At 44.2% G+C, this 11,923-nt stretch overlaps 1 pseudogene; it reads right to left on the bottom strand.

Annotated features, from left to right (window-relative positions):
* The window catches only part of LOC121921834, an 11,879-nt pseudogene extending 1,949 nt beyond the window's left edge, over positions 1-9,930 (bottom strand).
* Between the last annotated feature and the right edge of the window lie 1,993 nt (positions 9,931-11,923).

Here is an 11,923-nt window from a genome sequence, read left to right as displayed (position 1 = left end):
GAGTCTCTTGTGCTTTCTAAGATATGAACTTTGTGCAAAATATTTTCCACACTCCTCACATTTGTATGGTTTTTCTCCTGTGTGAAGTCTTTGGTGACTTACAAGGTGTGAACTCTGAATAAAACATTTATCACACTCTTGGCATTTGTATCGTTTCCCTGCTGTATGGAGTCTCTGATGGATTACTAGGTTTTGATTGTGAGCAAAACATTTCCCACAATCCTGACATTTGTATGGTTTCTCTTCTGTATGGCTCTTCTGATGCCTCACAACACATTCTCCACACTCTAGGCAGTTACATGGTTTCTCTCCTATGTGGAGTCTCTTGTGATACACAAGGTGTGACTTTTGAGAAAAACATTTCCCGCACACTTGGCAGTTGTATGGTTTCTCTCCGGTATGGATTCTCTGATGAATCACTAGTTGTGAATGGCTAGCAAAGTGTTTTCCACAGTTCTGGCATTTGTATGGTTTTTCTCCTGTATGGATTCTCTGATGAATCACTAATTGTGAATGGCTAGCAAAGTGTTTCTCACATTCCTGGCACTTATACGGTTTCTCACCAGTGTGGATTCTACGATGAACTGCTAGTTGTGAATTGCTAGCAAAGTGTTTCCCACACTCCTGACATTTGTATGGTTTCTCTCCTGTGTGGATTCTACGATGAAGCACTAGTTGTGAACGGCTAGCAAAGTGTTTCACACAATCCTGGCATTTGTATGGCTTCTCTCCAGTGTGAACTCTCTGATGAACCACTAATACAGATCTAAACGCAAAGTGTTTCCCACATTCCTGGCATTTATGTGTTTTCTTTTTCTTGCTGCCTGCTTGGTGATTCAGGTGGGGCAATTGGAATTCAAAACCTTTATCTGAGATTTTACATCGAAAGCATTTTCTTTTGGCACACGGCCTCTTGTGAAGCACATCTACAATATTTCGTTCAAAACATTTTCCATTTCTGTTGGACTTGAAGGGCTTCTCCTTGGTAAAACATTCCTTTTCTGTGTGAGTTTTCTGGCGTCTGGTAAGCTCCCATTTGTGCTCAGAACGTTCCCCACACTTGGTGCATACATTGCAGTTCCTCCAATTATCTGCTGTGAAGAACAGAAAACAGTAATTCTTCAGCGTATGTGGAAAAGATTTGCAGGGAGTGGAAAAAATGACTGAATGGAAATGATCCTAGAAACAACATAGTCATGGTGAAAAGGAACAGATATTTTGTTCTTTTCTCTTCTGCTCAGTAAAGATGGAAACTGTTTAACCGACCAGACACTCTAAGGCAAAGCTGAGCAATATGTTCGCCACAGATCACAAATATTCTAGACTTGCTTGCTTTTTTACTGTGCTCCCTTCGCTCTAGAGGAATGGGTATATTTTACTTCTTCAGGTGCAAATGTTTGCCTTCATCAGTGTCTAAAAAGTTTACTTTGCTATAAACTTAACATATACAGTTGGCCCTTTGTATCCGCAGGGGATCCACACCAGACCCCCCCCCCCCCCCCGTGGATACAAAATCCATGGATGCTCAAGTCCCACTGTCCCTAATGACAATGTGGCCATGTGGCTGCACTGCTGTTAGGGACAACTGGGCTGAAATCCTCCTTCTCACTTCCTCTCTCCCCCCTTCCCTCTGAGGCTTCTGCCCCAGGCTTAGTTTTGGGGGAAGTTTGGAGGCAGAGGCTGGAGCCCCATCATCCAGAGGGAGCTGGGGCCAGGGCTTGGGTCTCAGAGTGTCCTCTCGGCCCAACAGCTGGGACAGAACCTCTAGGCTCCCCAACCCTGGCCCCAGTCCCAGCTCCTTCTAGCCGATGGAGCTCCAGACTCTGCGTCTGAACCGCCCTCAAAGCCAAGCCCAGGGCAGAAGCCTGGGAAGGGGGAGGGAGAGGGGGAAGAAGGGAAGGGAAGGGAAGGGAAGGGAAGAGAAGGGAAGGGGGACTTCATTCCAGTTGTTCCTAATGGTAATGCAGCTGGGTGTATGTGCCACCACTGAGGACAATGCAGGCTTGCCATCTGCGAATGCTCAAATCCACAGACGACAAATCTGTGGATACAGAGGTCCCACTGTATACTCTACTATATGTCAGCCTCAATGGTAGTCTTTGTGGCCAAAATTACAGATTTTGATACCGCCTATGGGTATGTCAGGGGTAAAAATTACAGACAACTGTGGCATTGTGCTTTGAATGTTGGACAATGACCTTGGGAGTCAAGGGTATGAATCCCGGCTCAGCCATGGAAACCCACTAGGTTAACTTGGACAAGTCATACTCTCTCAGCCTCAGAGGAATGCAGTCACCCCCTCTGAAAAAACCTCCCAAGAAAACCCTGTGATAAGTTTGCCATAGGATCACTCTGTCAGAAGTGACCTGAAGGCACACAACAACCAAACTTAGAAGCAAAAAAAGATGTAAAGGATGAAACAAAGGAAAAGAATGGCAAAAAATGCACAAAATTGTGGTGGACATAACTCTATATGAGTTGGAAGAGACCGCAAGGGCCATCCAGACCAACCCCCTGCCATGCAGGAAATCTAAATCAAAGCATCCCTGACAGATGGCCATCCAGCCTCTGTTTAAAGACCTCTAAGGAAGGAGACTCCACTACACTCCAAGGAAAAAGTGTATTCCACTGTCGAACAGCCCTTACTGTCAGGAAGTTCCTCCTAATGTTGAGGTGGAATCTCTTTTCCTGGAGCTTGCATCCATTGTTCCGCATTCTAATCTCTGGAGCAGCAGAAAACAAGCTTGCTCCCTCTTCAATATGACATCCTTTCAAATATTTAAACAGGGCTATCATATCACCTCTTAACCTTCTCTTCTCCAGACTAAACATCCCCAGCTCCCTAAGTCGTTCCTCTTAGGGCATGGTTTCCAGACCCTTCACCATTTTAGTTGCCCTCCTTTGGACACGCTCCAGTTTCTCAACATCCTTTTTAAATTGTGGTGCCCAGAACTGAACACAATATTCCAGGTGGGGCCTGACCAGAGCAGAATAGAATGGCACTGTTACTTCGCTTGATCTAGACACTATACTTCTATTGATGCAGCCTAAAATTGCATTGGCCTTTTTAGCTGCTGCATCTCACTGTTGATTCATATTCAATTTGTGGTCTACTTGGACTCCAGATCCCGTTCACATGTAGTCTCGTTCAGCCAGGTGTCCACCATCCTATTTCTGTGGATTTCATTTTTCCTCCCTAAGTGCAGTACCTTACATTTCTCTGTGATGAAATTCATTTTTTAAGCTTTGGCCCAGTTTTCTAATCTATTAAGGTCACTCTGAATTTTGATCCTGTCCTCTGGGGTATTAGCTACTCCTCCTAATTTCGTGTCATCTGCAAATTTGATAAGTATGCTCCCAATTTTGTCTTCCAAGTCACTGATAAAGATGTTGAATAGCACTGGCCCCAGGACAGAGCCCTCTGGAACCCCACTGGTCACTTGTCTCCAGGATGAAAAGGAGCCATTGCTGAGCACCCTTTAGGTTTGGCCAGTCAACCAATTACTAATCTATGTAATAGTTACTTTGTCTACCCACATTTCACTAGCTTGTTTGCAAGAACTGTTTTTGCTCACTCTAAAGGGTGGATGGATGAAGAATGAACTATGGTAAATTGTGGCTGTGCAATGTATGGGGGTCATGACCAGGCAGAATCAGAGCTAAGGAAGCACATACATGTCAAAAAAGGATGAAAAGGCAAAGCAAAATAAATAGTGACTACGTCCGTAATGATTATAGCCTTTAATTTTAATGTGATAACTTTGCCTGATTTTAACCCAGAAAAGATAACAAATATACACAAATGCCTTCAAATCCTTCAGAGCCTGATTCCTCTCAGCACTCTCTTGAGGGAATGTGTCAGAGAGTTGCCATCACCACCACTTTCCTGCCCAGTGATTCAAAATGGCAAGAAGCAGCATTGTGACAGAGAGAATAGAGGGGGTTAGTACTTCTTATGGCCATCACAATTCAAGAAAGATGTTGACAAGGTGGAGTGTCTAGAGGCAGGCAACCAAAATGCTGAAAGGTCTGGAAACCATGCCCTATGAGGAAAGACTTAGGGAGCTGGGTATGTTTACCTTGGAGAAGAGATGATTAAGGCATGACCTGATAGCTCTGCTTAAATATTTGAAGGGATGTCATATTGAGGATGGTGCAAGCTTGTTTTCTGCTGCTCTAGAGAATAGGACTGGGAGCAATGGATTCAAGCTACAGGAAAAGAGGAAAAGAGCCACTGCTCCTAATTTGGTGTCATCTGCAAATTTGATAAGTATACCCCCAATTCTGTCCTCCAAGTCATTGATAAAGATTTTGAACAGCACTGGGCCCAGGACAGAACCCTGTGGGACTCCACTGGTCACTTCTCTCCAGGATGAAAAGAAGCCATTATTGAGCACCCTTTGGGTTCGGCCAGTCAACCAGTTACATATCCATGTAACAGTTATCTTGTCTAGCCCACATTTTACAAGCTTGTTTGCAAGAATGTCATGGGGAAACTTGTCAAAGGCCTTACTGAAATCAAGATATACTATATCCACAGCATTACCTTCATCTAACAAGCTGGTAATTTTGTCAAAAAAAGAAATTAGATTTGTCTGGCATGACTTCTTTCTCTGAAACCCATGTTGACTTTTTGTGATTATGGCATTGCTTTCTAGATGTTCAGACTCTCTGTTTAATGATCTGCTCTAGAATCTTTCCTGGTATGGATGTCAGACTAACTGGACGATAATTGTTGGGATCGTCTTTTTTCCCCTTTTTGAAGATGGGGACAAGGTTTCTCCTCCTCCAGTCTGCCGGTACTTCTCCTGTTCTCCAGGAGTTCGGAGTAAGGGCCTGAGCTGTGAGGGCTGCTGGGAACTGGAGTTTCCAAACATTGGGAGGGACACCAACTCCCCAGCCCTGCCTCCAGGAGGTTCCCAGTGACTGAAAGGATTAGGGATACTGATCCCAAATCAGGAATAGTAGTGTTATGGTGCTTGTGATTACTGCATTACGCGGGGTGGGTGGAGGGGATGATCATCAGTGAGGGAACCTTACCAAGACAGGTCACAATTGCATGGGTCTCCTCCATAATCTGTGCATGCAGGACTCTCTGATCAGGATCCAGAAGAGCCCACTCCTCTGGGGAAAAACGGACAGCCACATCCTCGAAGGTCACTGGACCCTAGAGAGAAAAAGAAAAATTTCCTGCTGACTGTTCACACAAAGGCTATCAAGAAAATTAGTGTTCTTCCTGTTGCCTGCTGACAGGTTCATTAATTGAAGCATCATGCCTGTGAATACTAGCTGCTGGGGAAGAAAAGCAGGTGAGAGAAAGGATTATGTTTTTTGCACATAGCTTTGTTTGGTTCCAGTGAGGAAGGATGGGAAGATCTACCCATTAGCCTTTCTTCTGTAGCCAAGAAAAAAATATAGAGAATAAGGACAGCAACATTAGCTCAGGACTAGACTACACAGGGATTCAAGCCCAGGCTTTGAAGAGTGTGGTGCTCAAACCTTTGGACCATGGTGAATGAGTGTCTCAATTTAGATAGCTCCCATATTCATATTCTTAAAAGCACCACTTCTTTCCATTAAGAATATGAAGACATTTCTGGGCTTTAGTCATTTTTCATAATGCAAAACAAACAAACAGAATTCTTGGTTAATTCTATCAGAGATGTGGACCCAGAACTAAGGATACCCAGGCTGCTGCAGCCTTCTTCTCCCAGGAATCCTTTTCCTTACCTCAACTGGTTCCACTCCATTGCAAACAGGAAGAGAAAACTGAGTACTGGGCGGTGGCATCATTCCAGCCCCTGCAGGAAAAAACAAGTAGGAAGTTGATCATGCAGCCTTGTCTCAAAGGTTGGAATTGCAATCTTCAAACCACATGAAAGACTTTTCCGCATAGCCATTTAATCACCAAATTCTGGTTCAAAGAAAAACACTTTCATCTGCCAGTGTTATGAAAGCTGGAGCAGCCAGTGAGAAGGATCTAAAAATTCAGGCAGGTTTTTCATATAGTCCGTACCTAAGACATAAAGGTCTTTGTAGGTTATAACTAGTCCTTTGAATTCTGCCCAGAAATGAACTCTTCTGGATTGACTGAGACAAGCACACCTTGTGTGGAATGGTAACATTTTGCAATTGGGAACTTCCATGACCCTGCATGTACACCTCCACTATCTTGAACTGAATAAGGGCATGCCACATCAGACAAAAAATGTCCAGCTGCTCTCAAAGGGTAACCCCAAAGTTACCCCAGAGGGTAACTTACAGTGGTAATGCCTTGGTTACATACCATTTGGATTATTGTTATGCACTCTACATGGCTGCCTTTGACAATCACTCAAAGAGATGCAGCCAGGTTATTAACTGGAGCTAGCTACAGGGAGCACACAACTCCCTTGTTGCAGCTGCTCCAAACAGTAATACAAATCAGATGCCCGTCCATTTCCAGGCACAATTCAAAGAGCTGGTTTTGACCTATAAAACCCGATATGGCTTGGGTCCAGGTTATTTGAGGTAAGGTATCTCCCTTTATTAGTACATTAGAGCACTAAGATCATCTGGAGAGGCCCTTCTCTCTGTCACACCACCCTCTCAGACTCATTTAGTGCGAACAAGGGAGACAGGGCCCTCTCAGTGCCTGCTTCTAGGCTCTGGCCCTTCCTCCTTAGAGAGGCCAGGATGATCCCATCCCTGCTCTCCTATTGGGAGCAGGTCAAAACATTTCAGTGCTGTCAGGCTTTTTCAAACTGAAGAGTACTGAGCTTGTGCAATTCAGATGTCAAGGTCTGCATACAGTTTTTAATACATTTTAACATTTTAATGCATCATGTTTTAACTTTTTTAAATTGCTTAATTGTTTTTTAAACTTTATGGTTTCAGCGTTAATGCTCTTGTACTGTTTTAAATTTGTTGGTATCTGCTTTCAGTCTCCATATCAGAAAAAGTCTGCATATATATAAAATAATTTAAAAAATAATAATATGCAGGTGTAAAACACAAAGATGATTGTAACAGAGAGGGTTTCATTCTTACCAGGCAAGGCCACAGCCCCATCTTCTTCTTGTTTGAGCTCCTTCCGCCAGAGCTTCTGGGTGGCATCTGATGGAGACTTCTCTGATGCAGGAACATCAGACTGAGCTTCCCCCTGCAAGAGCAAGGAGAATGTGGAAAAGAATTAGAAAATAAATTTTAATTTTTTAAAATTTTAAATTACTGTATATGCTCAACTATAAGTCGACCTCTTGTATAAATAGAGGGCAGGTTTGGGGGCCAAAATTATTAATTTTGATATGACCCATGGATAAGTCGAGGGGCATATTGCAAAGGATCTAAAGGATGAAGCGAAGCAAAACAATGTCAAAGAACTTACAAAAGTCCAACAGACATAACTCTTTGTGCTCAGTCTTAAGACTGGATGGATGCGAGAGTAAAGGGGGTCAGTGCTTCCAGGACAGATTATAATAATAAATAATAAAACTTTTATTTGTATACCACTTTTCCTTCTGATCAAAGCGGTTCACACTGTGCCAGTTATGTGACATATGTCACAATACAGGGCAATACAATACATCAGACAATACAATACATTAGCAATTACATTAGCAATTACATCAACAATTTTACATAATACAATATGAAATCTGGAGCCGCATCTAACACTATTAAAAGCTATCAGTTGTGTTTGGACATCCTGACCTTAATTAGGGTATTCTATCTTTAAAGAGAATCAGGAGGGTATGCTTTTTGAAAAAGATAAGCTTTCAATGCCTTCTTGAAGGCTTCCAATGTGGAACAAAGTTGGATCTTTTCGGGAAGGGCATTCCAATGAGCGGGGGCTGTCGTCATATAGGCTCTCTGATGAGTTGCTACTAATTTTACCCTGGGGTATTCAAGCAAATGTGTCCCCGTTGTTCTGAGTGTGCGGGGCAGATTATGTAGGGAGAGGCGCTCCCTCAAGTAACTCGGGCCCAAGCCATGTAGGGCTTTATAGGTAATGACCAACACTTTGTATTGTGCCTGGAAGCTAATGGGCAGTATACTCTTGCCTTTCACCAGGGGATGGTTCCTTCTTTAAAAAGAGTTAAGATACAGTACTTCAATTGGCCCATAGATAGGTTGACCCAGATTTTGGGGTCATTTTTTAACCTACATTTCTAGACTTATACATGAATATATACAGTATACACACATGCACAATCATTGGAAGATAATGACTAGTAATTGTAGTACGATTTACCCCTCAAGGTGGGATCAGGCAATTTCTGAGTATGTGGGGCAGGGGGAGTCACACACTGCCACATGTGGTTGTACAGCAATGGCAGCAAGAACCTCTGGAAGTTCTTTGAACATTCAGGACACAGGGAGCCTGGTCGTTGTATTAAAGAAGAATCACTGTCCTAATTGGTCTTTGCAATGGACATTCTATTTTGAAACAAGGCCCATGCTTCCCATGCTCCCCGCTTTATAAGCCACTTCTGGGGCACAACATTTCAGCAGAAGAGCAACAGTGTTGGTAGTGGCAGCAATAGAGCAACAACAGGTGGGAAATAGGGCAGATGGACCAGATCTTCTTTATCCACATCCGGTACTATATATATATAAAAGGTTAGATATGCATTCAATCAATCTATCACAGCTTTAGAAATACCAAGAGGAAATGTGCTAACCTGTTCTTCCTGTTTCTTGTTCTCAGCCTGACTGAGAAGGAAACCTTCTGCCAGGGCCACTGCCTGGGAACAAGTCACTGCCCCGCATTCTCTCACCCAGTCTTCCATTTCCAGGGGCAAGATGGTCAGGAATTGCTCTAGGATCACCAGGTCCAGGATCTGATGTTTGGTCTGCTCCTTTGGCTTCAGCCACTGGTGACAGAGATCATGGAGGTGTCTGCAAACCTTTCGGGGCCCATCACCCTCATCGTAGGAGATCTGTCTGAAGTGCTGACGCAGTATGTCTGAGCTGGTTAGGTCCCCCCTCAGGAATGTCTGCTCAGTTCTCTTCCAGAATTCTCCCCTGTTCTCAGGTCCTCTTCCAGCTTCAGCTTGAAATGAGTCGCGCTTATCCATATTTGAATTGGTGCCCAATGAAGCAGTAAATGGGATCCAAGTTACTCCACCTCCTCTCTCAGGACAAAGACTCTGCAAAGCCAAATCACTGTCATGTTAGGAATTTCTGTACTACATAATCAAGAAGGAACATGGAAGATTCTGGCAAACAACCAGGTCTTTCCCCTGCAGGAAAGGAGTGAATTAGCAAACTTAAACAAGAGAGTTGGGAAGGCTTTATCACCTAAGAGCCATAAGACAAGGACTTATTTACTTTCCTCCACCATCTCAAACTAACCATTCCTCACCCCTGCCTTCCAAGAGCCATCTCTTCTTCATTTCTCAAAGCTCCATCCATGCTAGACTCCATGATAGGGTAAAAAGGATGTTGTCTGTGTAAAATAGAAAGCCATATATCTGTGTAAAAAATACAAGCTTACCATCCAATTTATCTCCATGCAGCCAAACTGAGGGTATATTTATACTGTAGAAATGCAGTTTTACACCACTTTAACTACAGAAACCTAGGAGTTTTGTGAGGCACCAGCACTCTTTGGCAGAGAAGGTATCAAATTACATTATTCCTGTAGATGCACCCAAAGAAGAGAAAAGTCTGGTAGAGAAGAAAGTAATGAAGAATAATGAAAAAGAAATGTATTACAGATGAGCTCAACAATTTCAAATAAATAAAGGGTTCAGCAACATCAAGCAAACAGTCTATAAAACTAAGAATGCAATGGTTCACAATCACAGAAATGCAGGCCTTGAATAAAATTCCCTCTACCGTATATACTCAACTATATGTCGACCTCACATACAAGTCGAGGGCAGGTTTGGGGGGCACAATTATGAATTTTGATATGACCCATGTATAAGTTGAGGGTAAAACGTAGAGGCATTCAACAAAGGATGTAACAAATGAAGGAAAGGAAAATGATGCCACAGAATGGTTCTATTTTCCTGTCCAAGCATTCAAAAAAGCCAGAAGCAGCACCACAGTGGAGAGAATAGAGGAGGCGGGTGCTTTTTTTAGGTTCTCCCAGGATGGACTAAGCTCCTACCTTTTGCCACTTTACTCAGAGAGGGAGATGAATCCTGTTTTGAGTTAAAGTACAGTACTTACATTGACTCGTGGATTTTGGGTCAATTTTTTGACTCAAATTTCTAGACTTATACAGGAATATATACAATACTTATAATGGAAACAGCAGAAACACAAACTCCTCCTTCCACTGCTCATATAGGCCCAATACAGACGGCACAGAAGCGTCATCCTAAGGCCAAAACTAGGGCTGGGGAGTGCGTGGCAATCACACGCTCCCCAGCCTTAGTTCATATGGACGCCACCATTTTGAAGGCACACCATCCATACACAGTGTGTGACGATGGCGTCACGCACGCACCTCTTCCACACGAACCGGTGCGTGCGTGATGTCACTGTGCCACTGGAAGGCGCTTGCAACAGCCTATCTGCGAAACGTAGCTCCTTTTGGCCACGCACTTCATTCCCGTGACAACTAGATTGCTGTGGGAATGAAGCCAGGAAGAAAGGAAAGGGGCCGGGCGGGGTGTCCAGGGGCATGCAGCCCCAAGGATACCCCTTTTCCAGGCAATGGGGAAGCGGCGTTTTGCTGCTTCTCCACGGCCTGGAAAAGCGCCGGATTGGGGCCGCAGGGGCTGCTGTTATGGCTGCCCTGGCCCCAATCCTCCACGGAAAGGAGCACGTGCAGGCCGCCCCAAAGGGGCGGTCTGTACTGCACCAAAGCCTGTAGGAACACATAGTAAACTCAGGGCCACATGGAGACAGTCTAAGAATGCTGTCAAAAAATCCAGTTGATGTTATATTTTGCATGGATGTGCATTAATTTTCAGATGATAGAAACAAAGGGCGGCCTCCTACACAAGGAACCCATTCTTGAAGGGTGAGTCAACAGAAAGGTAAATCCCACCAGCTCCATGGGTCTAAAGAGCCAGATAGCTCAGCCAATGGAGCACCAAATTTTTAATCTGAGAGTCCAGGGTTCAAGTCAAGATCATGTCTAGGGACTCAGTAACCTGAAGGCAGCAGATCCTGTCTCACCTTAGGAGCTAAGCAGGATCAGCCCTGGTTAGTCCTTGGATGGGAGACCAACACAAAGAAAAACCAGGTGCTCATGCTGGTCTGAAAACTATACCCTATGAGGAGTGATTTAGGGAGCCTGGAGAAGAGATGGTTAAGAGGTGATATTTTAAGTATTTGAAGGGGTGTCACATTGTGGATGGAGCAAGTTTGTTTTCTGCTGCTCCAGACACTAGAATACACAACAATGGATGGAAGCTAAAGGGAAAGAGATTCCACCTCTGACAGCAAGGGCTGCTTGACAGTGGAACAAACCCCCTTGGAGTGTAGTGGAGTCTGCCTCCTTGGAGGTCTTTAAACTGAGGCTGGGCGGCTATCTGTCGTGGATGCTTTGATTGTGAGTTCCTGCATGGCCGAATGGGGTTGGATTGGATGGCCCTTCTGGTGTCTTCTAACTCTTACGATTCTATTCTTGTTCTTGTTGTTGTGCACCTCCAAGTCATTTCTGAATTACGGTGACTCTAAGGAGAAACTATCATAGGGTTTTCTTGGCAAGATTTGTCCGGAGGGGGTTTGCCATGGCCATCCTCTGAGGCTGAGAGAGTGGGACTTGCCCAAGGTCACCCAGCGGGCTTTTATGCTCAAGCAGGGATTTGAACCCTGGTCTCCAGAGTCATAGTCCAACCCTCAAACCACCACATCATGCTGTCTCCCATCAGGGAAGGTACTAAAACAAATGACAGTACTTGCCCATAGGGAATCATGGGGAATACTTGCCCATAGGGAATCAGGGGGAATACTTGCCCCTAGAAAATCCCCATGATTC

Source organism: Sceloporus undulatus, chromosome 2, assembly GCF_019175285.1.
Source record: "Sceloporus undulatus isolate JIND9_A2432 ecotype Alabama chromosome 2, SceUnd_v1.1, whole genome shotgun sequence".
Lineage (NCBI taxonomy): Eukaryota > Metazoa > Chordata > Lepidosauria > Squamata > Phrynosomatidae > Sceloporus > Sceloporus undulatus.
This window is presented reverse-complemented; position numbering and strand designations above follow the sequence as displayed.